The sequence below is a fragment of the Emydura macquarii genome, unplaced genomic scaffold (genome assembly GCF_026122565.2).
Source record: "Emydura macquarii macquarii isolate MOO-44397 ecotype Brisbane River unplaced genomic scaffold, CSIRO-AGI_Emac_v2 contig_1477, whole genome shotgun sequence".
Lineage (NCBI taxonomy): Eukaryota > Metazoa > Chordata > Testudines > Chelidae > Emydura > Emydura macquarii.
In genome coordinates, this window is record NW_027131614.1 from 11,757,523 (window position 1) to 11,785,500 (window position 27,978).

The 27,978-nt window shown below is 38.2% G+C and overlaps 1 long non-coding RNA gene across 2 annotated transcripts in view; it reads right to left on the reverse strand.

Annotated features, from left to right (window-relative positions):
* LOC137156822 (uncharacterized) overlaps window positions 1-3,094 on the reverse strand; it is a 99,738-nt gene extending 96,644 nt beyond the window's left edge. For both annotated transcript variants that reach the window (XR_010920916.1, XR_010920915.1), the window contains exon 1: window positions 2,665-3,094. This is a non-coding gene — a long non-coding RNA (uncharacterized lncRNA). The remainder of the gene's footprint in view (window positions 1-2,664) is intronic.
* Window positions 3,095-27,978: the final 24,884 nt, after the last annotated feature.

Here is a 27,978-nt window from a genome sequence, read left to right on the forward strand (position 1 = left end):
ATTAAAATGACACAAGTTTAAGCCAGTTTAACTCTAGAAATAACATCAAACTTTAAGCAGCCTAACAGGGTTCACAGTGCCCCAATAGCCCGTGCCATGAAGCAGTCCTATGGGCTGCTCTACACTGTGGGGTAATGTGCTCTATGACGATGTGATGCCTGAAGCACACTGACTTAGTCCATGTTGCACATTACTTAGTCCATGTAGTCCTTTCTGGTTTGCAATAAAGGTTCCCTGATTTGTAAGCTCACCATGTAGACAAGCCCCAACACTCAGTTGAACAACCAGGTTTCACCTTTCCTGCTCTCATGCCAAACCAGGCAAAGCTCACCTCTTTTATAGGGTTACTTTTGCTGACTGGTTTAATTTTACACAGTTGAGGCCTTATTGAAGTTATGGTCACTTAACTGAGAGCAGAGCTTTTAGATAACTGATTACTGATAATCTCAGACACTATACTAGGCAGTTTCTTTTTGCTATTATAAGATATCAAAACTTGCTGAGCCCCTATAAATATAATAAGCTAGTTTGAGATGGTTGGTTAAATTCTGGTATTCAGAAAAATACCAAAAATGGATAATCGCATAACCCGACATACCTGATACCTAAAGAAGTTTATGTTGGGTGTTTGCAATAGACAGAATATCATCCTGTCCCCTGTTTTTTCTTATTAGTATGCACTACCATGTTGCACCATATGGTTGAAAGAAAAAAAAAAAAAAAAAAGAAGATCAGTAAACGAGAACAGTGTGGAGATAAACTTTAGCCTGATTCTGTTCCCACTTAAATAAGTAGAACCTATGGCTATCAGTAGAGTTATCCCAATTTACACCTAAGCGAGAGCAGAATCAGGGCCCTCTTGCCGTGAAGAAGGCCCTCCCACAGTAACAGAACTGTGTGAAAAAAATGCACTCAAAATGAAACCAGACATTTTTTGGCTTTTCATCAATTCTACTTTGAATTCAAAATTTATGACAGTTTGCTTCAAGTATTAGGGGGCTAAAGAAAAAAAGTGTTTTCATAATTGCAAACTTTTCTCCACCCATAATAACCCTTTCCACTAGGCAATAAAACATTGCAAATTTCATCCTTGTAAGACCAGATACAAAGAAAAACCAAAACAAAAAAACCTTTATTTCCTCCCCTGCCTCCCACCCCCATTTATTAGCTCCTTTCCCAGCCTTTGTGACAGATTGAAACCAAGCAGCTGACCTCCTTCCCTCTTACTGAGGCATTTTAATCTCAGTTGCACTGAGTGAAAAGCCACATGCAACTTTGTAAGGAATTATCAGGAAAAATGTCTCATTATTCCAAGCTTTTCATAAAAACATTTAGTTTTACATGTAAAATTATTAACAACTGTGGTAATATTCAATCAGGGACTTATGGAAGGCTGTCATGATCTCAAAAGTAGACATGTAGGGTGAAATCCTGACTCCATTAAGTCAATGGTAAAAAACTATAATTGACTTCAATGAATCCAGGCTTTCATGCTGCTTGTTGTCTTAACTGTATGTAAGGTTAGAGACCAACAAATACAAAATGTATTTAAAGTTTAGTAATCCGACAATAATTTTTTTTAAGTAAGCGTTCTAAAGTACTGCTAGTGCTGCAGTGCCTAGGCCCAATGGGGTACATTGAAGACGCAGCCTACAATATCTTTTAATTTTCTTTGTATTTGTTGAAAGAGTGGTAAGTCAGACAATTAAGAACACATTTTCAAAGAACAGTGGATTGGATGTGCCTGCAAAACTGCAGGTAGGCATATTTAGATTGTGGTGGTGTGCACATGGAGTTGTGATTGCATAATTCCCCATTTAAGTAGGCTTATAACACAATGGGGTTTTTCTGGTACAATAGTGTATGTGCAGTTTTGCAGAGGAGCCCATTTTGCTCTACTGATCATTCAACCCATAATGGGCCTGATCATGGGAGCTCCCGAACACCTATTGAAAGACTTCCCTTTGCTTCCACATCTTCAGTTCTGGCAAATATTTGCAATTGTCATTTAAACAGCTGTATTTCTGAGTCAAAGATAATTTAGACATTTAAGTACTTGATTTGCACATACAGTCAGATATGTACATGACCAAATGACAATAATTGCACCCACAAGTAATACTGGGCGCAAAGTTTGGCATGCAATTATTTGCCTTTATAGTTTGTGGGTGCAAAAATGGAAGCAAACTGCTAAAAAAAAATCTTAATGATATCTTCAGCTATCCACATTCACAATATGTCACTTAAGGAAACAGAATAAATGCAGTTTTAGTCCTGTTTCTCTGTTACCTTGCACCTTGTGTAGTATAACACCCATGCAAAGAGAATTTAGAGTGGGTGTAAAACATTAAAATCCTGATTCTGGTGCATTTGCACTTGCAGGGGTGCAAGTGAACTCATGTGGTGCAAAGCAACTGGCAACCTGACCCTTTATGTTGGTGCTGAAAATTCTAACAATTTCAACTCAAAACCCTTGTTTAGTAGGGAACATTTTTTTTGAAGTTTTGCAATGTACAATAGTCCAAATAAAGGGAAGGGTTGGGGAGCTCTAGATGTATGGTGCAGTCTGGGAAATTTAACACCTGAAAAATATTAATTAGTTGTCACAGCATCCCTGTGAGATATGTATCAGTTATCCACCCAGTGACAAGGGGCTGTACTCACAACTGGACCGCACCGCCTCCTGGCAGTTCTGAAGATTATCTCTGCCAGGCCAATGCCCCTTCCAGCAGTTGCCCTCCATCACTTCCTCTCTCCGCAGCCCCTCTCTTCTTCCAGGAACCACAGCCTCCTCTTGGTGGCTCAGCCCTCTGGCTGGATCACTACATGGTTTTCCCTTCTGGCAGTCTCAAAGGCCTTCCACAGGCAGTCATCTCCTGTGACCAGTGGGGGACCCTGGGCTTGTCCACTACTCTGGTTCCAGTCCAGGGACACTATACCTGGCAATTGTGGTCTCTTTCCCCAGACTCCTTCCTACTGCTTCTGGTTCCCTGGGTTTACTAGCTCAAACTCCCTCCTCCCAGGAAGTAACTACAGACTGCTAACCCCTGTAGACTAAAACAAACCTCCCTTCTCCCAGAGAATAAATACAGACTACTTCCCTGCAACCCCCTTTTTGTTACCAGCTTCCTGGCTTTATAAACCCAGCCCAGCTTACCCCCAGCTGGACTTCATCAGCCAAGTAAGCCTTAGCACGCCCTGCTTTTCCTCCAGATGCAGCTTATTGGTCAATTGACCTAATGTACCCCAATGTGCTTCAGGTGAGGTGGACATCCCATCATAATCCCCATGATATCATAGGAGAAATTAAAAATATAAGAGGTAAGTGATATGTCTAAGACCACCGAGGAAATCCATGCCAGAACTGGGATCAGAGTGTGCTACTGAACTGCCCAGAGGGCACCCTACCTGATAAATATGTGAGCTAGCCCAGCAGCAAGCAGCTTGCTAGGAGGGAGTTTGCAGCAGCCTTAGTGCCATTGGCAGCAGCCTGGACACCACTGCTCCCACAGCTGAAAATTTGATTGAGGGTTTTTCTCATGCACCTTTATGGCTCAGTAGCCAGTCCTGGGTAGCTGAAGAGAGTAGGGTGAAGGGGCTCTGAAGGACACTGAAAGTCAATGAGAAGTGGGTGCCTAACTCCCCTTTGTGCCTATGAAGATCTTCCCCTTATTTTTAAGGAAAAAAACCAGTGATCCATTTATACTAGACATTTTCAAAGAAAGGAAAGGGACTAGATTTTCATTTGAAACAAAAAGAAAGGAAGCTAAGATTAGCCCTAACATTTACAGGGCCCATGGTTGCAGACTTTATTGGGTCAAAAGACAGGCTTTTTTTTTTTTTGGTTTTGGACTCTGAAATGGAACTTGACATGCCCTCAATCTGTTTAACATTGCTTGTCAAGAGCTTTACTGTCAGGTTAGATTTCTCTGTTGTTGAAAGATTATGTCTCAGTCAGAGGACATCCACAAGTGAATGAAAAATGTCTTCACTGGCTTTGTGAAGGCATTCTTTTGTCTTCCTGGAGTACAGCCAAAGAACTGTTTGTGATAGAGATGATTAATACAGAAAGCAAGTCTGACATGGAAAGCCTTGGGAATAGTTACTTTATCTTTCAACTTTTACTTTCTATAGCACTGTGAAAGATTTGCACACTTTTCCTTCTATAGAAACTAAAGGCCCCTCACTTATTTGAGTAAATTCCTTTACTCAAGGAATGAGGATGAGCATCAGAGACCACTTGTATGTATGGACAAGATCACATAGCATCATCTGCTTCACTGTTAAGCACCTTCAGCTAATTCTGATTACATATCTGTATAAACGATTTAAAACTGCTTTGTTGTTGGAGTCTCCTTGATTTTAAAATGGCTTGGAGACCTCCCTCCCACTGAAAAGTTCTTTTTCACTATACTGTAGGAGTGCTTTTGTTCCAGTATATGCCTTTGGGATAGGCTCCGTTACCTTGATCTTTCAGCTTCTTACATGGAAAGATTCAGTTTGTAATTATTTATTATCTATAATTAGAGTCCTATTCTGCCCAAGACAGAACAAAAGTTGCACATGTTCATGAATTTGTCAAGTCTTCTTTTGTGCCATCTGGTTTCATTGTTCCAAGGAGAATGGGTCTGGAATCTCTATCTTTCAGTGAAGCATGGTTCATAAGGTCTGCTTAAAAAACTCCAACCTTCTGTTGACTATCCCTCCTAGTTACAGGAAAAGCTTCTAGAAGTGGACTGGAAGAACCTAGCACGAGGAATTAGAAGTATGAGTTCCTTTCTCAGCTCCCAAATCAAAGCCCAAATCTTGAACTTTTGAGCCAAGCAAAATATTTTCTTCACAAAAGCATATTCATTAATATTGCTTTGTTTAAAAAAGTGTAGTGCTTCAGGGCCTGTAAATTAGCAATTTCTCTCTCTATGCCAAATCCATTGCATTTCATGCTACTTATAGCTTTGACATTTTTCCTTTGTTTATATTTGAACAGATTTACTTTTATGAGACAGGACTGGTGGATCTGAACTTCTAGAACAAAAATTGCTGCCAGGTTAATTTGATGTATACTGTAACCCTTCAAGTAACCACCCTTCTCTCTTTGCACAAAGATTCCCTTCAAGGCTTTGTCCAACTTTGACTTCCTCTCTGGGAAATAAGTAAAAACTTCTACCTAACGTTTGGTGGTAGTGGCAATACTACAACGTGCATTGTGCATTATTAAGATATTAGGAATAAGAATTCAAAGTATTGTTTAAAATCCTGTAAATGTTATGATGGCACAGACACGCTGATGCCTTTTTTTTTTTGCCACATGTATAAAAAGAATAATCTACAAATGCATCTGTATCTATTGTGTACTTACATATACCCCTCCCTACATATATTCCTCAAGGTTTCCTGAAAGCCTTAGTACTCAGAAAATACTAACTCTGGGCTAGATTGTCTGTAGACTTAGCCTCACAAGAGGATAAAAAAAAGGAAGGATTCTACTATCCACCAACCCATCTTACTCCCCACCCTCCATGCATTGTGGTAGAGCTATGTGGCTCTTGAGTACAAGTACTATGCCATAATCTGGGAGTACTGCAGTGCTTCAGTGTATTTCCACACTTAAAGAGAAAGGGTCCATTACAATGGGTGCAGACTTTCACAAAGCCTTTATGTGGATTTTTTGGTACATCTACAGATTCTTTTAAAACCCACATTCCATTGCTTACTTTTGATTACTATTTTTGCAATAATCGCTTGACTTAGTACATTTAAATTCCAGTGTATATTGCACTGTATGAGGCCAACTAAATCGGCTCTTTCACTGTGTTTACACACCAGTCTATTAATTATTGCCTATGATCTACCTTTTTTTCCAGGTTGTTAAAAAGATAAGTTGTCACAATTATTATCTCTAGTAAAATGTATTGCTTAAGATGAATCATTTTAAATTCCTTGCTATCTTCCATTCCAACAATTGTGATGGTTGAAGAAACATCCGTAATAGAGAAGGGAGGATAACTGCCAAATGTTTTTTTGCACAGGTGCACAAACTTTCAGCTTCCACTTGAACTGTGTCTGCACCTGTTCTGGTTTTTGCTTTGCATAAATATTCTAGTGCATGAGTTTGTTGGCAGGAATGCTCTGATGAAACACAAATGTTAAAAAAAAAATTTCAAGTTTTCAGAGGGTGAATTTTAAATTTCTAAATGTGAATATTCCCACTGGAAACCTGTTTAGTTTATACCATGCATCTAATCAGGGAACAAAAACATACTATGTACCCTATATGTCCAATCCCAATAGCTCAAATTTTAAATGGGAGCTTATGAATTTCTTTCAAACAAGTGACAGAGTAGACCGATAATTATTTGCAGAAATCATTTGGCTCATAATTCTGAACTATAAATAAATTCAAGAATATTCCTATTTGTTCAAGGTCAATTTGCAAACAGAAAAAAATTAGTATTGATTACATTATTAAAATTAAAAATTAATTGAATACATTATTTGTTGCAATTGCAAAGGATTCACTCACCTCTGACATATCTGGTACTCCTTTGAAAGGTACTAGCAGATGATGCACAGAAGAGAATGAAGCACTGTCAGAAGGTGGTCCCCTCTCACCCCCATAATGTTGGTTTTAATGTCGGATATAAGGAGATTCCATTAAATACCCTGCACCCACTAAAGATGCTGATCTTATATATTAAGGAGTGTTAGAAAACAGAAAACTGTTCCATTGTTTTGGCTGTTTTGCGTAAAATCCATTAATGTTATTACCACTGTGAAATTGTTCCAACACAGAGATATAAGATGTACATTGTCTTGATTAACTTTAGAAGTACCTGTGCACCATTTAATGCCATAAAGTCACTGAAATTGAATTAACTTTGTCTTTTCACGGTGCATTATCCCTTTGATGACGCTAGACCATGGTCTGATTTAATGCTTTAGGTGATCAGAGAGACTAGAAGTTAAAACACCCCATATGTGATCAGAGACAAGAGAGACTTTATTTGGGATTTTTATTAACAAATAAAAGCTTTGTACCTTCAACACAATTTAAAGAAAAAGATTGCAAGAGACATATGGCTTTTTTTATAGCACCTTGGCAAGCTGTGCCGTAAGCTGCACTGAATACCAGTATTTGGTTTGTGAACTGTTAATTCTTCAATGAAAACCTTACATTCATTTATCTTGGCAATCAATTTTTCAGTTTTCACTGGAGTCACTTTTGCAAGACAACACAACTTTTTTTTCCTGGCAAAATTGAAGTAAAGTATTTGTTAACTCAAAATTGTATTGTAAGTCTTGCCTGTGAAAATCTCCTTGCACCATAACTGAAAACTCAAAGTGGTGGAGAATGCACCAAGTTTTTAGCTTTGAGAAAACCTAGTGGTAACATGATTTTTCACTTGTTTTGATAATAGTATTCACCCCACCCCATGACTGTATTAATATCACTGACACCTAGCAAAGGGAGCTAGAAGCCACAAATTTTTTTTCATGTGATTGGAAATGCTAGTCCTTAGACATTATTATTTTGGGGGAAAAAAAGGCACAGTAACTTTTAAGTTAGAGAAATGTGTATTTAGTAGAATGTAGCTGTGGTAACGTCAGAGGAGGCGCTGGGGGCGGGGGCTTGCAGGGCTATAGCCACCCCAAAATTTGCGTTAGCTCCCCCACCCCCCAAAAGACCCCTTGTAGCAGCTTCCGCTCTCCAGCCACCCAGCTCTGAAGGCAGAGCAGAGAGAGTGGCGACTGCTGGCTGGGTACCCAGCTCTGAAGGCAGCACTACTGCCAGAAGCAGCATACGAGTAAGGCCATCCAGCCCCCTGCCCGGGCTAAGAGCAGCCCTGGCCTGTGTCCCCACCTGCCAGGATGCGCTGCCCAGGTCATGAGGAGGGTCCAGGGCTCCGCACAGCGGCCTGGACTCACCCACTCCAGCCCAGGTTCCTGGGCCCCACCACCCATGGTCACTGCTTCCTGGGGGCTCTGCTGACCCCGGAGCCGGGTCGCCCCAACAGGGTGGCTCTTATGGGCTCCGAGCAGTCAAAGGGCGGCAGGGAGCTGAGGAGCACCAGCAAGAGGAGATGGAGGAGTGCCTCAGCTGCCTGCATCATGGCACCAGCCAGCACAGCAGCCACCTGCACGGCCCAGCTCCAGAGAGAAGGAGGAAGGGCCAGCACTAACGTGAGAAGCAGCACGGGGCAGGTCCATGGAGAGTGGGGGGGCCTTATGGCGAGGAAAGGCACAGCTCCCCCAATTTTCTGTTTAGCCCACTTGAGCCCTCCACCAGAAATAGGCTGGCACCACCCTTGAGCATCAGGAGAGGCTAGCTGCCCTGAGTATGTGCCTGTAAGAGACCCGAGGTACATGCTTAGGGCAGCAAGACTGTCCTGTTATTTGGCTGCTGTGGCTACATTCTGTATTTAGTATGCTAGCTCAGTGAGAGTAGCACAAATATGTCTCCTCAATCTGGGAATCACATCCCCAGCTCCAAGTGTACGCATACCCTTATTCAGGTGCTTAAATATGGATTTAGAAGCTTAACTTTGGGCATCCACATATGAAAATCTTGGCCTCACACACACACACAAACACACACACAGAATTATTTATGTCAGACACACATCTCTATATTTGAGAGGGTGTATATGTATTAAAACATTATATTTGCAATTCAGAGGAATTAAATTTAAGAGAATTATGCAGTGATGTTAGACATGGTACATGAGCTAAGCTTCAGGGTCCAGAAGGAAGGTGAGGTAATTCACTATATAAAACTTTACAGAGCTACAGATTCTGCATCTATTCTTTCCTCACATGAGAGCAAAATGGCAGAAACTAAGGTTATATGTGTGTTTAAGAAACTTTAGAACTAAATTAAATATTTCACCAAATACAAATTAATGAGCCGTAAAATTTTATGAAATACTATAGATTTTTAAAGCCATGCCAAATGTGGAAATTAGTACGCAACAAAATAAAATACTTAACATTTACAGGTTTTCAGGACTCTAAAATTTTTACTATTGCAAGGCATTTATTTGAGGGGGGGGGGGAGGGGGGAGAGAAGAAGGGTATTCAGTCAAATCCAAGCTTTCATTTAATGAGCTATTTTAATAGAAAGTACCTACATTTTGAAGGGACTGAGGCTGCATCAGAAGAAAAACAAAACTCCTGTTTTCTGAACTATTCTGTTAGCTACTGAAATTATGGAGAAAACTATATGCTTACATTTTATTCACATATTAAAGGAGACTGCATGTAGAGGGTGAAATCCTGGTCCCAGCAAAGTCTATTCCATTGACGTCAATGGAACCATGATTTTACCCACAGCCTTTGGTCTGAGGACCAATCTGGTTTGATAGAGTCCAACATCATTACAATCTGACACCTGGTTGGCAGCCTCAGTCTTATTCTGACAGAGTGCTAATCACATCACAGTGAGCCATTATAACCTGTACCCTTATTTGCCATGTCAGAACTGCTCCAACAAAGCACCAGTTTTTAACCTATGCAAGAGTTTGTTGGGGTTTTTAAATGTACTGTACTATGTAGTAATTTTTCTTTTAAATTACATGTCAGGAATCATATTTTGAAGTGTTTTTCAGCTTTTAAAAACATTCTATAAAGTCTTCTTAAAACATCAACTTTATGAATAATACCTTACTGCCTAAACTTGTTAAGCTAAAAGAGTAATATGATCTTGCCATAAATCAGTACTAAAGATTTCAGACATGAATAAAGGAAAGAAATTAAATTGTTTGTAAAATTTTTAACAGACATCTTGGGTTTGATTCTGCTCTAACTTACATCAGAGTAAATCAAATGTATTTCCAGTGAAGTCAATGTGAAAACAGAATAAATAGGATCCAAAACAAGCCCTTTATATTTAAAAACTTATAACTGAAATTCTAACAATATCCAATGTTTTCAAAACTCACAAGTGATTCTGGATGCATTATTTTTTAGGGACACAACTTGATCAGGGGCTTGATTTTCAGAAAATGTTGAGCATGCTCTCTAAAAAATCAGGCTCCTTTAAGATGTCTAAAGTTGGACACTTAGGAATGGAAGCTTTTAAAATCCCAAGTCAATTGAACATCTTGGCCATTGAGCACTGGCTTCTCCACTAGAAAACCAACTAAGACGACCAACTCCTCCTCAGCATCCACCAGTGGGTGACTACAGAACTGGGTTCAGGCACCACACACTTAATGCAGTGCATTTTGTCTTATAAACTGTCTTTAACAGAGCTCAGAAAAAATAAAAAGGTAAGTATATTTTGTGAACATTTTTAAAAGACCTTTTTTCCATTTCATTTGCAATTTTTCATTTTTCCATGAAAATTTTTTAAATTAATTTTTTTTTAGAAATATTTGGTTGAGAAATTTTTCATTTTGTTTTGGTGGGGAAAATTTCACAGTTTTTTTAAAAATCCCTTTTCTATTGCTAAAGGAGCAGGGGTAAAACAGTGAGAGAGCAGGCATGGGTGGGAATGCCCTTTCTTTCTCACTGGAAAAAAATTAGGAAAATGTGAGAAAAAGACGTAATAATAATAAAAAGGTTTTATTTATGTGATTTTTCTTACAATTTCAAAAAGAACATTTTTTAAAATTGCAACATTTAAATAAAATATTCAAAAAAAAAGATTGTTTTCCATAAAAATATCATTATTATTGAAACCCCACTTTTGATGGTGAAATTTTTCAATTTAAATTTTCACCGGTCAGAACTATACATTAATTGGCCCGGTCACAAAATACCCTACAAGGTGAGAGTTAATTGTAAATTTAGGCTCCATTCCTGCAAAAAATTTAGTAATCCTGTTGAGATCAATGGGGTTACTAACTGTCATGTTAAAAATGTGTTTGTAGGATCTGAACCTTAAAGAGAAAGAAAACGTTTAAATGAAAAATTAAGAAAATTATGTGACTGAGTGGTTCATAGAAACAATGTAAAATGAACACTGATGCAATTTGTTTGTTCTACAAGAAAATAATTTATACCATACCTTTCAGTGAATAAAAAAGAATTTGTTATAGAAGGAATATGTAATATACAAAAATATATTTTCTCAAAGCTTTGGTAATACAAATGTATCATAAGATTTTATAAATTACCATAGTTAATATATGCAAATATAGTATAAATCAACTACTATATTTAAGTTACAATATTGCATAAGGGCAGCATCATTAGATGTGGAAAGGCAGAGGCAGGTATTATGCCCATTTTAGAGATGGGTAAAGTAAGACTCAGAGGTTAAGCCACATGGTGACAAAAAGGAAAATAGAATGCAGGAGTTTGTAATATAACTCAATTTATCCCAAATCTACATGGTGTCTGATTCATGAATTCACCATTTTATGACTTAGCTGCTGCCACAATTTCCTTCTTTGTTTTTCTCACATAATTTATCATATCCAAATTTGTGTTTGTTCACATTGCTGCAGTGTGCCTTACTTCATGTACTCTCAAACATGACTGCATCATCTGTACCCTGAAAGATATCCACCGCCTCCCAAATCTCTTTTGTATTTAAATAATAATAATTCTCCTCACCTTTAGAGTCTTTCCTGTCCGTGTACTAATTTAGCTCATGGCCTCATATTTTTCCATGCTGTCACCTCTGGGCCTATCACACAAAGAGCCAGTCATAGCACATGTTGAGTATTTAGCCCCTTTGGTTGTGCAAACTGACTGTGGATTGATACAAATAATGAAGACATTCAAAGAATGCCAGTAAGTGTTCTTCAAATAGTTTGAATGAATAGTTTTCAGACTGGGACTGTGTGGTTTGTCTGTTGGGTTTTTTCTGGGGTGGGGGTACTCTTTATGTTGAGTATTTATTTTTTGTGCATGTGTCATTAGTCACCCAAGTCATACAATGATGCTTCTGCTCCTTAATGCTACCAGAACATTATTGAGATAATTTCAAATAGTTATTAGTTGTTAATATTCTTACTTATAATCCAATCCTGGAATTATATTTGCTGATTTCCAAAGATCTGGCCCATTCCATAGTGATGGGTGCTAATAAAACTTTAAAATGCAGAAATAGAAATAATTAATTAATTTAAAAGGATGATTATAAATGTCTTGGACATTAAGTAATATATTCAAACAACAGGAATATTATTGAATCCTCATGGTTGAACAGTGATGTTTCACTGTACCAAAATGAAGAATCATGTTTATGAAACTACTGTATACGTATTGCATTCCATCTACAATTTTGGATAGCTTTTTGTTTCTTAATGTCATATTAATAAACTGCTACTCCTTGCCTTTTTAATTTGTGATATCAATCTGCTTATTTTTTTTATATCATTGCAATGTCACAAATGTATCCTGACTTCAGAAGGTGGGGAACTAATATGATTTCCAAATACGACACTTTGTTCAGACACACAGATCTCCGGTAATTGGTGCTAATACCTCATAATAAGTATTTTAAAACAGAAATAACTAACACGCAGATTGTAGGAAAAATAGTTTGATGATTTAAAAGGGTTTTTTTGTTTGTTTTTTATGTATTTATTTGTTAAGTGCTTCCTTCCTCTTACTTACGGGTATCATCTCAGCCTTGGCTGAGTTCAGCTTCAGCCAGGTGATCTTTGTCCGGTGCTCATTTCAGCCTGGCAATGAGACAGCTAGGAGAAGAAGTAGTTTACATTTGCTCAAAAGAAAACAAAGAGGTGGGTGTTGTCTTTTGTACTGTCATCAGCTTTCTCTCAGCTTTATATGGTTATTGAATAGGGAGGGTTGGAAAATGGTTCTTTTTCTGTGGAAAATTTTGGCTTTTTGACAAAAAGCTAAAAGCTGAAAATTTTTGGCCAAAACCCAACAAATTCTGGCCAAAATAATTGGTTTAAAACTAAAAATTTAGGTTCAGAAATGCTGTTGTGGTGACTCACGCCCCATGTTCCTTTATAGACTAGGCTTCCTGACCAGACTGCATCTCCAATGATGCACCATGGTTTCCCCTCTTGCTAAGCCACTGTGTTACTTCGTGGGAGATGTATTCTCTGGCTGTGGAACCTTGCTCATAAAGGAGAATGGAGGCATCAGGTACTACAACTCCCACAAAGCACAGGGTGGCCACTTCAAATGGAAAATGTTTGTTGTTTCAACAAAAAGTCAAAATTTTCCACAGAAAGCAGATACTTTTTATACACACACAAAAAATAAAAATAAAAAACCACTCACTCGAAAACTGAATTTTCCACTGAAGAACAGTTTACATGGAAAAGTTTCAACAAACCTTAATATTGAATAATATGTGGGAGAGGACTGAGTCTATTGGCATTCTTCAAGTAAAGGCTACAACAGCAGTGGAGAGGTAAGCTTTCTTTGTTTGCTTGCTGGCAGGAGCATAGGTTTATAGAAATTTTCTGACTATGTTCATAATTACAACTGAACGTTTGTCTTTGTTAGAAAAGAGCTTTTCTAATTTAGTTTCATTAACAGTGAAATTGCTTGTCAGATATGTTAAGATAGAAGACTGGGTCATACTTTGTTATTTTTAATCGATCAAATAATACATCTTCCATTTGCTCATACATTCCCAATGTGAAAGAACAGCTACATCTGGAACAGTTTTCAAACTATTTGATGTAACTATTTTCAAAAGAAAACTAGACTGAATAAAATAATTATTCAATCAATTTAAATCTGAGTTTATTACTAACAGCTGACTCTTGTATATGTAGCTCAAGCTGGAAGAAACCCAATAGTCTCTGTTACCTAAACTATTTATAGCATCCCCAAATTTCTGTTATTTGTAAATGAAAGCACCCCACTAGCTATTTTTGAATATGTAAGTATGTCTAATACTCAATGTTCTTGTTATGTGTAAGGTTGGGTTCCTTTAGTATTCATTTTGTCCCACGTATTCAACAATGAGAGTTAAGAGAACATTAACTCCATATTTCTCATAGCATTTCTCTATCTTCCGAGGATAAATACATTAAAGATTGTGAGGTGATCAGATACTGTGGTGGTGGGGAGGGGGGGTGTGTCATATTAGAATCTTAGACCGATAGAAAGAAAAGAAAAGGTCTCCATGCTTTCTGGTAGAAAGATTGTGGTTTAAAGTGTCCAAGAATTTTTTCATCTTTGTCATTGATTAGAAATCAAAAATTTGATCCCAAGTGTTTCAAGACCATTTATTTTAGAAATAATTTGTTTTTTCTATTTCATGTGAAAAGGATTCTTCAAATTATTTAGCTGAGATTTCCTTACATGGAAAATGAATAAAGTCATGGCTTTCTGCCTCTGGCCAACCTATTCATCAAAAATTAAGTCAAGCATTCCAAGATAGTTTGGGGTCTTGGCTATGTAAAGTAAAACAAGGGTGAACTCTCCATGTAAATGAGTTGCTCTTTCCCCAGTCAACTCAACCTGTGGCTCAGAAAGTCCTGAAAATGGTTTACTCAAAGTTGTAAAGAATCTTTTTTGTTCAAATTCCTTCCCTACCATCCAAAACTAGGTCAATACCATGAAACTGGATGGAATGTCTGAAATTTGGGTGTAGAGTAAATGGTGTCTTCAAAGCCAATTTCCAACGAGCTGGGAGTTTTAGAATAATGGAGGCAACCACCATCTAAGGAAAAAGTTTTCCAAAATTTGGTATCCCTAGCAAAATATGGTATTAGTATTATGAATAATTCCTTATCATCCAACCACCAAATCCATGTGTTCATAACAGATTTTCTACGCTTTATTGTTAATATTTAACAGTTTGTCAACTACAGTAGTAGAGACTACATGAAATATTTTACATACTATTACTTGCTTTTCAAACCATGTGCCACAATCAAATTGGGTGAGTTTTAATAAATCCTAACCCTGTACTTAGAGGAAATATTAAAAGTAGCAAGCAACAGCTTGCATATACTCCAACCAAATTTTCCATAAACATTCTGGAAACAAACTGCACATATTACAGATTTATCTGTACTGAAAATACAATTACTATGCCTGTTTTCTTTACCTTAATTATTAATTTATAGTTTCTGACCAACTTAAGTTGATTCATTAAACAAGTGTTCTACTTCTTAATGCGATCAGAGAAATGTTTTTCCACACTCAGAACATCTGTATAATCTTGTATTAAAATTACACACACACACACACCCCTACCTTTCTTAGGAGGTTTTGTTTGATAATATTAGAAGAGTTGTGCAGTGGAATCAATCATTGCAATGGAAAAATTGTCTCTTTTGGTTTAGGTTGAGGTGTTTACCTCAGTATTTTTAATATAAGACTAAGTTAGGGTATTGGACAGATGCCTTTTCAATGGCTATATAAATCTGAATAAATGCATGTTTGAATAGGCACAAAAATGAGGCAAAAAAAATTCCCTATTGCTAACAGAAAAGGTTGGTACAATAGTCTACTGGAAGACTCTTCTTGAAATCCAGCAAAGCACATGGTTATCTTTAAGAACAAAATAAGTCCCACTGAAGTCAGTGGAACTACTTATCACAGTGAAGTTAAGCATGTGTTTCCGTGTTTGCTGGATTATGGCCAGAGTGCTCAGCCCCTTGCAGGCATACCTTAGATCCTAATTCAAAAGTTAATGATAGTGTCCAACCCTTCGTTATCTGTGACAGACACTAAATGTTTATTAGATGTATTTTATGTTTTTTATTATGAAGATAAAGACACATTAGAGACATCATGGTGAATTATCTGACAGTTAGAATCTGTAATATTCTATTCTATTTAGCTGCTGCTACCACCACACTCATGATCATGATATCTCACCTTCCACAGTTACCAATAAAAGAGGAGAGTAACGCCTATCATTTGAGGTTCCTTCTTCTAGGCTCCAGTTTGGCATGTCACTTAATCACATGCTTAAATTCATTGTTATAAAGCACATTTAAGTACTTTGATTTTAATTGGGTGTAAGCACATGCTTAGTCATTTGCTGAACAATGATAGTTTGATGAATCAGGGCTTAATTGCACCATTATATTAAACTGATAAAATTCTAACGTGAAACTGCAAGGAAATTCTAAATTGCCTGATTTAATGAACTGTCATACAGTAATGCAGTTTATGAAAAACACTACACAATCTGAATGTTAACAGGCTTTTAACAAGCTGAAGCTAATTGGAAAGAATATGACTGACTTCTTTTGGGGAAGAAAATATACTAATTACCTACATACATATTTGTATTAATATCATGCCTTAGCTACACATAGAAGAGGTAGCAACATCTAAGGATCATTTGAGACAAGTTTCTAAGAAGAAAACTGGGGAAGAACAGTAGCAGGACATGACACTGAGAACACAAGACATTCCCAGCTGCCACAAGTATTTAAACACTGAATATTATCTTAATATCCTGCCTCATAACTTGAACAGAGTATAAAATTATTTGACAGTTATTGTAGTGCTATTCATATCAAATTACTTTTTTATGCTCTGCAGTCTCCCCATAAAGAGTCACATTCTGTGAAAGACGTCAGTGCTGCTACCAGAATTCTCCCTGTTCAGCTTCTGTGTGATGAGTACCTGTAAATATTACCATGGGTGGGGAGAGAGCTAGGGGACTGTGTTCCTACTGAACTGCCAAGTATTGCTGACATAAGGCCAGTTAACTAACATGGAAGTGTCAGAGTTTCATGGGTAGAGCTGATTCTTAGCTTACTCCTATGTAAAATGAACACTGAATTAATTGCCTAAAAAGTGAGAGACTGCTAGCACAGCAAAAGGAAAAATGTGTTTTGCATCTGTTACACAAGCAAGGGACAGAGCAAAGCATAGTATAGGTTAGAACACCTCAGATGTCCCCACACAACTCTACCAATGCACCTGTATTCTTACCTGCACCACAGACTATACTACTGCAGGATGGTCTCTAAATCAGATAGCATCAGTCGGAATTTGTGCCATTACGTATGGAAGTTGTGTGACATAGATGAACGGCCTATTAGAAAGTAAATTGAGACCAGTATGTATAACCTAAACAGACATTTTAACTCACAGGCTACCAGAAATGTTAATGCTAGAGTCAGCTGGATAATGGAAAATACACACGTCAAATTATGCAGTTACTAGTATTTGACCATTTAAAAGAGCCACAGACATTATTCATCATATCATTTAATCAATTTAAAATGGCAAAATTTGCCAAATGATACAGTCAACAAATGATATTTGACCAATTCTGGTCAGTGAATCCTAGGAAATTCTAACTAGAGCTGGTCAGGATTGGGGTTTTTTGTTTATTTTTTTGTTTTTGACAAACCATTTTTTCACTGGAAAATGCTGATTCTTTCATGAGGAAGGTTTCATCAGCCCAGAATGGTATTTCTCTGATCATGAACATTTATAAAAAAGAATATCTAACTATTGTTATTAATGCAAGACATTAATTTCATTAGGGAAATGTCTTTGAATACCACCATTTGTCTGAAGTCTCATCGAAAATTGCACAATTGAAAGTATGAAATAATCCTAAACCCCCAGCCTGGAAAACTCTCTTTCTATTCTTTATACCATAATAGGACAAAAGCCCAATTCCTGTGGCGTTACTCACACTTCAGTATATTTCATCCTCTTCTAAGGAAATTAAGTCTTGAATGACCAAAACCCATTAATCTAAGCTAAGAGAGTCAGCACTTAATAATAGAATGTAATGTTACCAATTACTTAAACTGTGGCCAGGAAAAGTAAATACACTGTGAATCAACTAACTACACTGGGCTGCAATACAAACATCGCATAGTTTATCTGTAGAAGCGTGTTGCCATTTTCTGATGTTTCTATTAAACTTTTTAGAAAATCCATGGTTTAAATTGGCCATTTTGCTGTGATCCTCATTGAATGATCTACTTCAAAAAGGCTAGTTCATAGATTTGTAATGTTTTCAGCATTAGTGTTCTGGTAATCACAAGCCAGGCTTCATATTCACATTAATATGTAATCTATAACACACCTCAAAGCATTGGGAAAACTTCAAGTCTAAAATGTCTGTATGTAAACCGTGTCATGATCATTAGCATAAAAAATGCACTCCTGTGCTTGGTACAGTTTGAAAACAAACTTCTATACACATTTTGGTTTGAGATGTGATGAATCAGGCTACAGCACCGTAGTGATTTAAAAAGTCCATCAGAAACCGCCACAAACCCCACTCTTCCAGGAAGCTGAGAGCTAACCAGTGCACTTCATAAAGTGGATAGGACTAACTATCCTGTCACTAGGCTGCCTGGGAGACGTTACTTAAGTGCAAAGCTTTCACCAGCAGGGCTTCTATGAAACCCAGGCCATAATTTAAAAGTAGCCATCCACAGAAGGCACCTCAGAGTGGAATTCATCTGCCCTCAACTAGGGTAAAGAGGCGGGATTTCTTTTGCCACGCTGTCCTCGTGAGCACTGGTGGGTGAAAAACAAACTTCCTTATTGCCCATGTGAACAAATCTAGCACACAGTATGTGTAGCTACACAGATGACACCTTGCTGTGCATATGGTTTAAACTCATTCATTAATCTATTATATAAAAACTGGAGTCAGTCATTCACTTAATGCTAGAAAAACCTTGAAAGAATGGCAACAGAGAAGCAACTTACTCAAACAACAGCTCAAAGCAGAAGTGTAAAACATCTCTACCTTTTTCAGTACAAGATCAACTGCTGGAATCTGAACAAGTTAGAAACTGTGGGATAACCACAGTGTTCTCGCCTTCACCAATGGAAGGTTACTACAATTTTAGTTTCTATTTTATCCATTTGAACTGGCCACTTGTGCAATCTCAATAGCAACGCTGAACATTTAAACCAGACATTGATAATCCCAGTCATCTCTCTTCTGCAACAAAATGAACTGCACTTAAATGCAGATACTGCTGCAATAACTTTGGTAGAACAACAACTATGAATGCAGATTCAGATTTGGAGAAATATTTGACAAAGAATGTGTGTTGGCAACATAGTTTGATCCACTATTTCAAGGCAGGCATCAGAACACGTTTGCACCCTTTTTAAACATCGATGTCTACAGTAATATTCTCAGAAAAAAATCTTCAGGTCATGTCCAATACCCCCTTCCCACCTGGGGAAATACTGTATGTCTCATGGAAGTGAAAGTGCATAAAACATAGGAAATACCCCAGAGTGCTAAAACAACTAGGTCCAGTATGATAATGTAGTTATATATACACAAACAGAAGCACTGACAAAAAATTGTCTGTTGTAGTTGAATGGAACATATTTGAATGTAGCTTGGAAAAACCTTCCCCAGATACCTACTAGCCAGAGGAATAAACACACTAGCCAGTGGTTAAACTAAAGATGCGGGTGATGGAGGCACCATCAAGGTGACCATCATACTGGTGGGAAGACCACCATACCCTATCTGGCGGCTGCTGGAAATGGAGCTGTAATATCCAGCAGGGTACTGCCCTTGGACCCAGCTTTTGGATCAGCCTCCAGGAGGAAGGTGTGTGATCCATTTGATGCTTTTTCCCCACCACAGCAGCGAGGAGGGCGGCTCCTTCCTCCACCCCAGCCTCCAAGTTAGAGTAGGAATGGCTTCACTACATTTACCTCAGCCTACAATCTACCAGGAGGAGGCTCTCCACTACATCACCCCTCTCCAATTTAAGTTTTTTGGGTTTTCCTACATGCTGTGGATAACTTTAGCTCATGGGTGAAATTCTGCCTCACTGAATTCAGTAGCAAAACTCCCATTTACTTCAGTGGAGCCAGGATTTCACACCATTGGGCAGATCCCTCAGCTGATATCAATTGTATATTGACTTCAATGGAGTTAGACCAAGGACCTGCCCCAGTGTTGGCTGCTGCTGCCGCTCAGTCTTCTTCCCCAGCAGCATCAACAAGAAATTGTCGTGATTCCAATTCACTGTGCCTATAGTGTTCTAAACAGCAGCGGTAAAGGTGCAGTCTTGGGGAAATGAGAAGCTGCAGCATCAAAGCTGTTTCTCTACAGACTCTGGAATACAGCACCAAATTCATTCATTTTCAGAAGGCTATCTTCACAACCATAATGGACAGAAACTTATTTTAGATTAACCAAGGGTGAAGTTCTTCAGAAATGGATGGCCTAGGTCTCCCCAACTTGCCAGGGAGAGTTTACTACTCAGCGTAGTCAAGTGAATAAATGGGTGTTTTATATTCAGCTGAGAGAGGGACAATAAAAACCAGGCAAATAAAAAAGGGTGCTGCTCTTGGGAGTAACAACTGAAAGATCAGGCTAGCCCATAAAACTGTCCACCAACAAGGAGTAAGAACAATTAGTGGACTTTCTAAATTCAATTTTTTGTATTTAATGCATGTCATTAGGTACCTACAGAGAGAACAATGGCAATGGATGAGAGAGGGGCCCCACTAGTTGGGTATCATGCAAACACAAATCAAATATCTGCATGCTGATCTGCAATGTGTACTATTATTTAATTTGCTGCATGCCACTGGCTTTATTCTGGGATGGTGAGGAGGAGGAGGACCTATTAAAGAGAAAACCTGTGGCATAATTAAGCAAAAATTCTTTGCCTTGCTGCTTTTTTGTTGTTGTGGCCGTGAAAGGTGCCAGACTGAAAGCACTATGAACTGAAAGCCTCTCTTTATCCAATGAAAGACAATATCACGGCTTATTTTACTTTCCTTTCTTCCTCATGTTTATTTTTCCCTCCTTCATTCTATGATGCTAATGTTAATGACAGTTCTTAGCCCCATGCCAGGAATTTATTATTGGGTAGTTAATTCTGATGCTGAAGATACTACTTGCACTTATTTAAAATTATTTTGTGAGTCAGCTAATTTTCTGCTCACCAGTAACTGTTTGTACCCAATTATAATTCTACTGGGGGGTCTGGCCCCATGGAATCAGTTACAGGGGTTGCGGCACATCTGGTGGATCCACATGGATCCTTAGAGTGAATTCCTGTCTCTGTTAAAGTCAATCAGCATTTTGCCATTGGTTTGAATGGGGCCAGGACTTCACTCTTGTAGAACTGAGAGAATACAAGACATCCACAAGGAATCTGTATCAGCTCTAGTTCCTGGCAGCACTGCCCCTCCACCACTCAACCTTCTGGCAGTGGAGCCATGCACCATGCCACCAAAGAACACCCTTGGTCACAGCAGCCTCTGTGACCCCCAGAATGGGGTAGACTCCATAGAAATGACAATACAGCCACTGACCTATTATTCTCTAGTAAATTTCTGCAGATTCAGAGGGAAGATGCATGTGTACTCCACCCTCTCCACCTCCCTCCTCCCCCGCTTATTCCTGCTTTAAAAACAAATTCTCCATCCCCTCTTCCATCATGGACCCCTGGTCCCTAGAGAATTCTTCACAGGGTCTATAGAAGAAGGGAAATGGTTCTTAGGAGGTGGCTAAACCCCCTCCTCCACACAGCATAGGGGAGATCCATGTACATCCTTGAAGTGGTGTGGGAGTAATTATCTGGATTTTGGTAGCTGGTAGGTACTTTGATTCAAGGACTCCCACTACATAATTCATCACATTCCAGTTATAAACCAGTGTTCATTAAATAATATTCATGTATATAATCCCCTCCCCCCAGACCATTGTGACTCAGTTTACTGTTCTGAATCACTTCGTAACACTTTGGGCTACAACAAATACTTTTTTCAATTGCACTAAGCTTACTGCAACCACATTTCCGGGTGTCTCACACTGATTGAAGGATTGTTCTTTAGTTGAAGCAAATGGTATTGTACCTAAGCCTATTTCTATGAAAAGGTTTAACGAGGTAGATTGAAAAAATTATTGGAGAATGTGGGTTTTAATGATTTTTACCTGTTGGGGAGTTATTCATCTAAATGTTATTTTATCATTTCAACTGTTGCTTCTGGGAAGGGAATGTGACAGCTTGCCAAGAACTACATTATGTCAGCTGCCATGCTCTATAAACAGATTACACACACCTTACATAAACAAACCATGGTTGGCTAATTACCCTGAACAAAAATACCCAGAGAAGTAAAATTTATTTCAAAATGATTAATTGTATAAATTTTATTTTTAGTTACACTTCAGTAACATATCTCCAATACTCCTATGCATAGCAGCAACTTAATACAATTCTCAATGCAATTCACATAATTTAGTTAGTTTCAGACAATGCAGATTGTTGTATAAAATCAGGCGATGCTGCAAATTCAATACTAACCACATTGTAAACTATGAGGTAACTTGGCAGAAAGAATGTATATATTGTAAACATATATTATGACAGGTGTATTAGCCAGTGCAAGCCAACAATCAAGTATTTTTCAAAATATAGTATCGAACTTTTATGACCACAAGTAACTGATGGAAAAAATCATCAATTGTTTTTTTTTTAAATTCAGTAAAATACTTTCATCAGCATTTCATTCCTCATTACCCATGTCATCAAGAAGCTATTCAGAAATAAACTGTTGAAGCAGGGCAATATATATATTTAATCCTGTTTCCAACACTCTGTGTAATGTATAGTCACAGATCCTTTTAAACTTGGCTTATTTTAAGAGAACCATAATTAATCAAGTAAACAATGAAAAGGGTTTCATAAAAAGAAGTGTATCTCTGCCATGTATGTTTTTTTCCCCTATGAAAATCTCAAGCTCTTTCAGATATTTTTACTGTACTAGGATCAAAGCAAAGCAATCAGCACTATAACCAAATGGAAGAAATTTCCCTAACAACAATTGAGTAAAAATAGAAATTTCCCTAACAGGTTCAAAACATGATGGATAGGGCAATAAAATAAGTCCAGTCTCATCGGGACCAAGACATACAAAGGAACACACTGGAAAGGCAAAATTATAGACTGTAAAGATACATTTCCCACACTTATCAGACATCTTTCAAATACATACAACCTCACTGACATTGACAGAGTCCACGAATGGTCCCCACATGTGGTTCCTAAGTATGTGCACACTGGGTAGTTTATTTATTCCAGTGGTAAATAAAATCTTAATTCAGCAGCCTAGTGGTTTACCAATAGGGCATGTACGGATATCCAGCTTTTAAGAAAAACATTCTTAGTGGTAATCATAGCCGCATTACAAAACTCCACAGACACAAAGGCCCTTATGAATTTCCTTTGGAATCCCAGACTAATATGGATTCGATTTTGTGACATCTAAGACAAAGCATTTGTTATGAACTGCTAGACATTTTGCAAATAAGCACAAGAGCAAATAGTGGGCATCTCCTGTCTTCCACCTTCAACATATTCTGTGATATGTTAGCTGGGCATGCTGGGTGGAGTCTCAAAATTTTTGTGAATCATAATGTATTAAGCTGAACCATACAGTAGGAAAAACTGTGTGGCACTTCAGGATTCTATTTTATTCCATCTGTTATAGGCCTGCATTCCATTCCAACTTCTGCTTTAATTCCCAGGAAGAAATATGACTGGGAGGTCCAAAGGAGTGAATACAGTTAGGAGAGACTAGAGCTGTTCTCAGATCTAAAGGAGTTCTGTTACATGGTGTTACACATGGATGTATTTTCAAATACTTAAGAAAATGTTGATTAGGAATATAAATAGTACATTTATATTGTAGTTCCAAAAGGGCAAAAAGATTCCTTATATAGATTGGTATACCAACTTAATCTAGCAAACCTCTTGAAATTTTTTTTTTATATATTTATAGGAAAAAATTACATATAACTAAGAAAAACCCACCATAACTCAGATCCCTTGTCCATATGCATTGTGATAGGATGTTATCATGAAATTTAAAGACTATTATTTACATGGGATCCCTGCCTCAGTCAGTGTACAGGATAGACCAAGCTCTGGGGATGAATCAGGGTTGTGTAGTGATGGAAACTGTTGTCTGTAGGAAGCTGTTGTTACAGAAGCTGAATGTAAGGTGTATAGTGAATGAGGCAGGTGACTGAAGGAAAAGAAGTGAACAGAAGTTTTTTCCAGGCTGCACAGTTCTCTGCCTACACTGCGAGTTCCTCATCAAGCCTGACTGCATAAAAAGGCCTGGGTCTGTGTTTTCTTTTCTCCAAAGAAGCTATGAAAAGTTGTAATGCCTATAGTTATAAGTTACCACACAGCTCTTTCTAAGCAAGCACATTTATTCTTAAAATGGTAGCATTATAGAGAAAACATATTAAAAACAATAAAAGAACCTACACACATGCTAATAAGCTTACCAGAGATCACCCCCAACTCCAACAACGGCTCTGGTAGGTGATCAGTCCTTCAAGCCCCACAAAAGGAGTTTTTCTGTGGTTACACATTCACAACTACGTTAATTCAGAACAAAATACACTCACGAATAAGCTCCGCTTTACATAGCTTCAGCGTTTGATCTTCAGATTCTGAGAATATGTAATCAGCAGAAAATGGTTCCTTCTCAGGGCATAACTTCAAAGGTTAGGTCCAGAGGTGGGAATTTGCATTCACCTCTGCCCAGGTATTTCCTAGGATACCCACTTAACTTTGTTTGTCCCAAAAGTTCCTTCTTGTCTGGCATATTGTTTAAAATGGTCCTTTGAAGCTCATAACACTTTCCAAGGTTTACAGTAGCCATGTGTCTCTCCAGAGAAGTTGCATCCAATCCCATAATAATACATAAACTTTGCATTCAATATAATGGATTCCAAAGACACAAACATTTTTTAAGAAAGTTAAAAATGTTTAAGAACTTCTTTTTAAGATGATCACAGGAAATTGCCCTGTCACATCTCAATTTCTCAGTAATTCAATTTAGCCATCTATTAAAGGGCTATAACAATATTTACATGCCTTAAAGGATACTGTGAAGCACCATGATGACAGAGACACAAGGTGAATGAAGTAATAACTTTTATTTGACCAGCTTCTGTTGGTGAGAGACAAGCTTTCAAGCCACACAGAACTCTTATTCAGGACTGGGAAAGGTGTCACAGCAAAATTTAAATGGAACAGATTGTTTAACATAAGTAGTTAGCACATATTATAAGGGACCAGGCCATTACCAACTCTGCAGTCATAGGACAAAAAAAAGAGGGGGATTAGTGGGTTACAGATCGTATGCAGAAATAAAACCCCCTCTGACCTCACACTCCTAGTTGTCACCTACCACCCCACACTGGAACCCATCCTGAAATAAATTTTTCTGGAACCCTCACTTCTTGTTTTCAGACACCCCTCCCCCACAACCTCTCCAGGCTCATCAGAAGGAAGCTCCCCACAGTCCCCACACCCACACCCTCCACACACCAACTCAAAGTGACACCAGAACCTGCCAGAACAGATGCAAAACCTGCAGACCTATCCCACAACACACCTTTCAAGATCCATGAATCCTACACTTGCCTATCACAACGTGATATACTTCATCCAGTGCACTTGTCTCTCTCACCAATAGAAGTTGTTCCTATAAAAGATATTATCTTCCTACCTTGTCTCTCTAATTATATCCTGGGACCAATATGGCTACAGCACCACTGCATATATGATGATGATAGCCTTTGTACTAAAGTTTACGCCCAACACAAACTATGTTCCTTGGGTTGTTGTGAACATATTTACACAGAGCAATGAATGATTCAATTAAATATGGATGTGAGTGTCCTGTTGGCTGCCGGTGCCTTTCGTTTATAATGGTATGATTCATCACATTTAAGACACAAAAATGAAGATAAAAACCACAACCCCTGATGTTCAACATCCCAGTATCCTGTGTATAATCCCTACAGGAAGAACGCCTGCATAGTTTATAAAACTTTCCCTTTTTTCATCCATTCTAAACTTCCTGAGTGTAATTTTATTAATGATGAACAACTCCCAAAGAATTCTTTCAGTGACCCTAAATAACTTCTCTTTCTTCCTTACAGTGGCAAAAGTAAATGGGCAAGAAATACTACTAGCACATCCAGCTTTCAAAGCCACCAGATGATTTGATATGCATTGTGGGTTTTTGTGTTGGCAGAATACCTTTATGTTTATTTGTATATTAGTTTTTTTTCCCATGGAAAACGCAACAACACCTTGAAAGGTACTGCTGTAAATATTAATCATGGCAGCTGTTTGAATAATATTTCACCAGTACATGCTGGGGACAGACTCAATTACTGACTTGACCGATTTGGTATTTAAATAATAGGAAATGGTGGTTGGATAATGTTATATATAAGTGCCAAGAACAAGCATTATATGATGTCAGCAAGTTTTTATTGCATTAGCAAATTATTGAATACCAAACCAAACTATCATGAAGTTTTTCAATGCTACTACTTTACAGCTTACGTGTCTTTCATCTCAAAAGATTTAAAACTTGTAAGGAATTTTTAGGTGATATAAATTCCACTCCTCCTAACTTAAGGGTAAAATGAGGTAGCTGTTTAACATCACACACTACAATACAGTTTAGGACAGCAGTTTCTAATGTGAGAAAACACCCACATGTTGACTTCCTGTTATCTTAGTGTAACCCCTTTTTTTGGAAGGGGGGTTACTTGGGATCAGGCAACACTCACCTGTATGCACAGGGCGCCTAAGGTTGCTGACAACAAAGGAGATCCTGAGTATCCCAGTGATGATGTAGGATAGGTGGGAATCCTCTATCCATCCCTCTGCTGCAGTCCCTTTACTCCTAAAGGAGTTTCTAATTGGCGGTGCCTCCGCCTATCTGGACCCTGTACACGCTCAATAGCAGGCCTTGGGAGCTTCCAGGACTAAACCTATTCTTATAATAATAATCTGTGGCATGGGTCTAACTCAAAAATACCAATTATGCAAACTATACATCCAATATACTTAAATTAGAGTTAACACACTTTTACTTAACAAATTAAGGAAATATGGCATAATAGACAAATTAAATCTCTCTACTATTTTAAATCCACAGGGGCAGTTGAATAAATCAATAAATAAAATAGTATACAGTAATAAATGAAACTTGTCTAACTGGCATTTACACTACCACTATTTACCCCACCTCTGGAGTGTACACTCCCCTAGAGTTCAGAGCCCTGACCCTTTGCTTGCGTGGTCATCTCTGAAGATCTAAAGAAGGAGACAGCACTCTGTTGGTTCAGTGTATCAGTTCAGCTCAGGTATCAAGCTGAAGATTTGGAGTTGGCCCAACCAAATGTCAGCAATCCTGGCTTTTGCTCGAAAAGAATAACTCTCTGCCTCTTTTCAGGCCCAGTCAAAGTCTCTATGTTGTGCCCCTTCCTTTACAAGCCCTACCCCAAAATAAAAGGGAGGGGGAGGCACTCACACCACATTCACGGCAGGCCCACTTCAGGCAGCTCCAGGCTCAGTCCCTGTCCTGGCTTGGACAATGTCACCAACCTCCGAAGCTGGCTCTTCAATCAAAACTCCAGCAGGCTCTCAGCAGCAGCTTCCAGCATCCGCTGCACTCCACCCCAGAAATGGAGTCCATACATGCTTTTTTTTCCCCTCAGCTCCCTGGAAGGGGAAGAGTCTCTCTCCCTTTTCCCCAAGGCATCATGGGAGTTGTAGTGTCCCAGGAACTTCTCAACTGTAAAACTCCCAATTAAGTTCCGAGGCCCCTCAAGTACAGGGTGCCTACATTTCACCAAATTCATGACTGGAAGCCTGAATTTTTTCATGCCTTAGAACAGTGGCTCTCAACCATTCCAGACTATTGTGCCCCTTTCAAGAGTCTGATTTGTCTTGTGTACTCCCAAGTTTCACCTCACTTAAACTACTTACTTAAAAAAAAATCAGACACACAAATAAAGTATCACAGAGCACTATCACTAAAAAATTGCTTGTTTTCTCATTTTTACCATGTAATTATTTAATAAAGCAATTGAAATATAAATATTATACTTATATTTCATTGTATAGTATATAGAGCACTATAAACAAGTCATTGTCTGTTTGAAATTTTAGTTTGTACTGATTTCATTTAGTGCTTTTTATGTAGCCTGTTTTAAAAATAAGCAAATATCTAAATGAGTTGATGTACCCCCTGGAAGACCGCTGTTTACCCCGAAAAACACTGCCT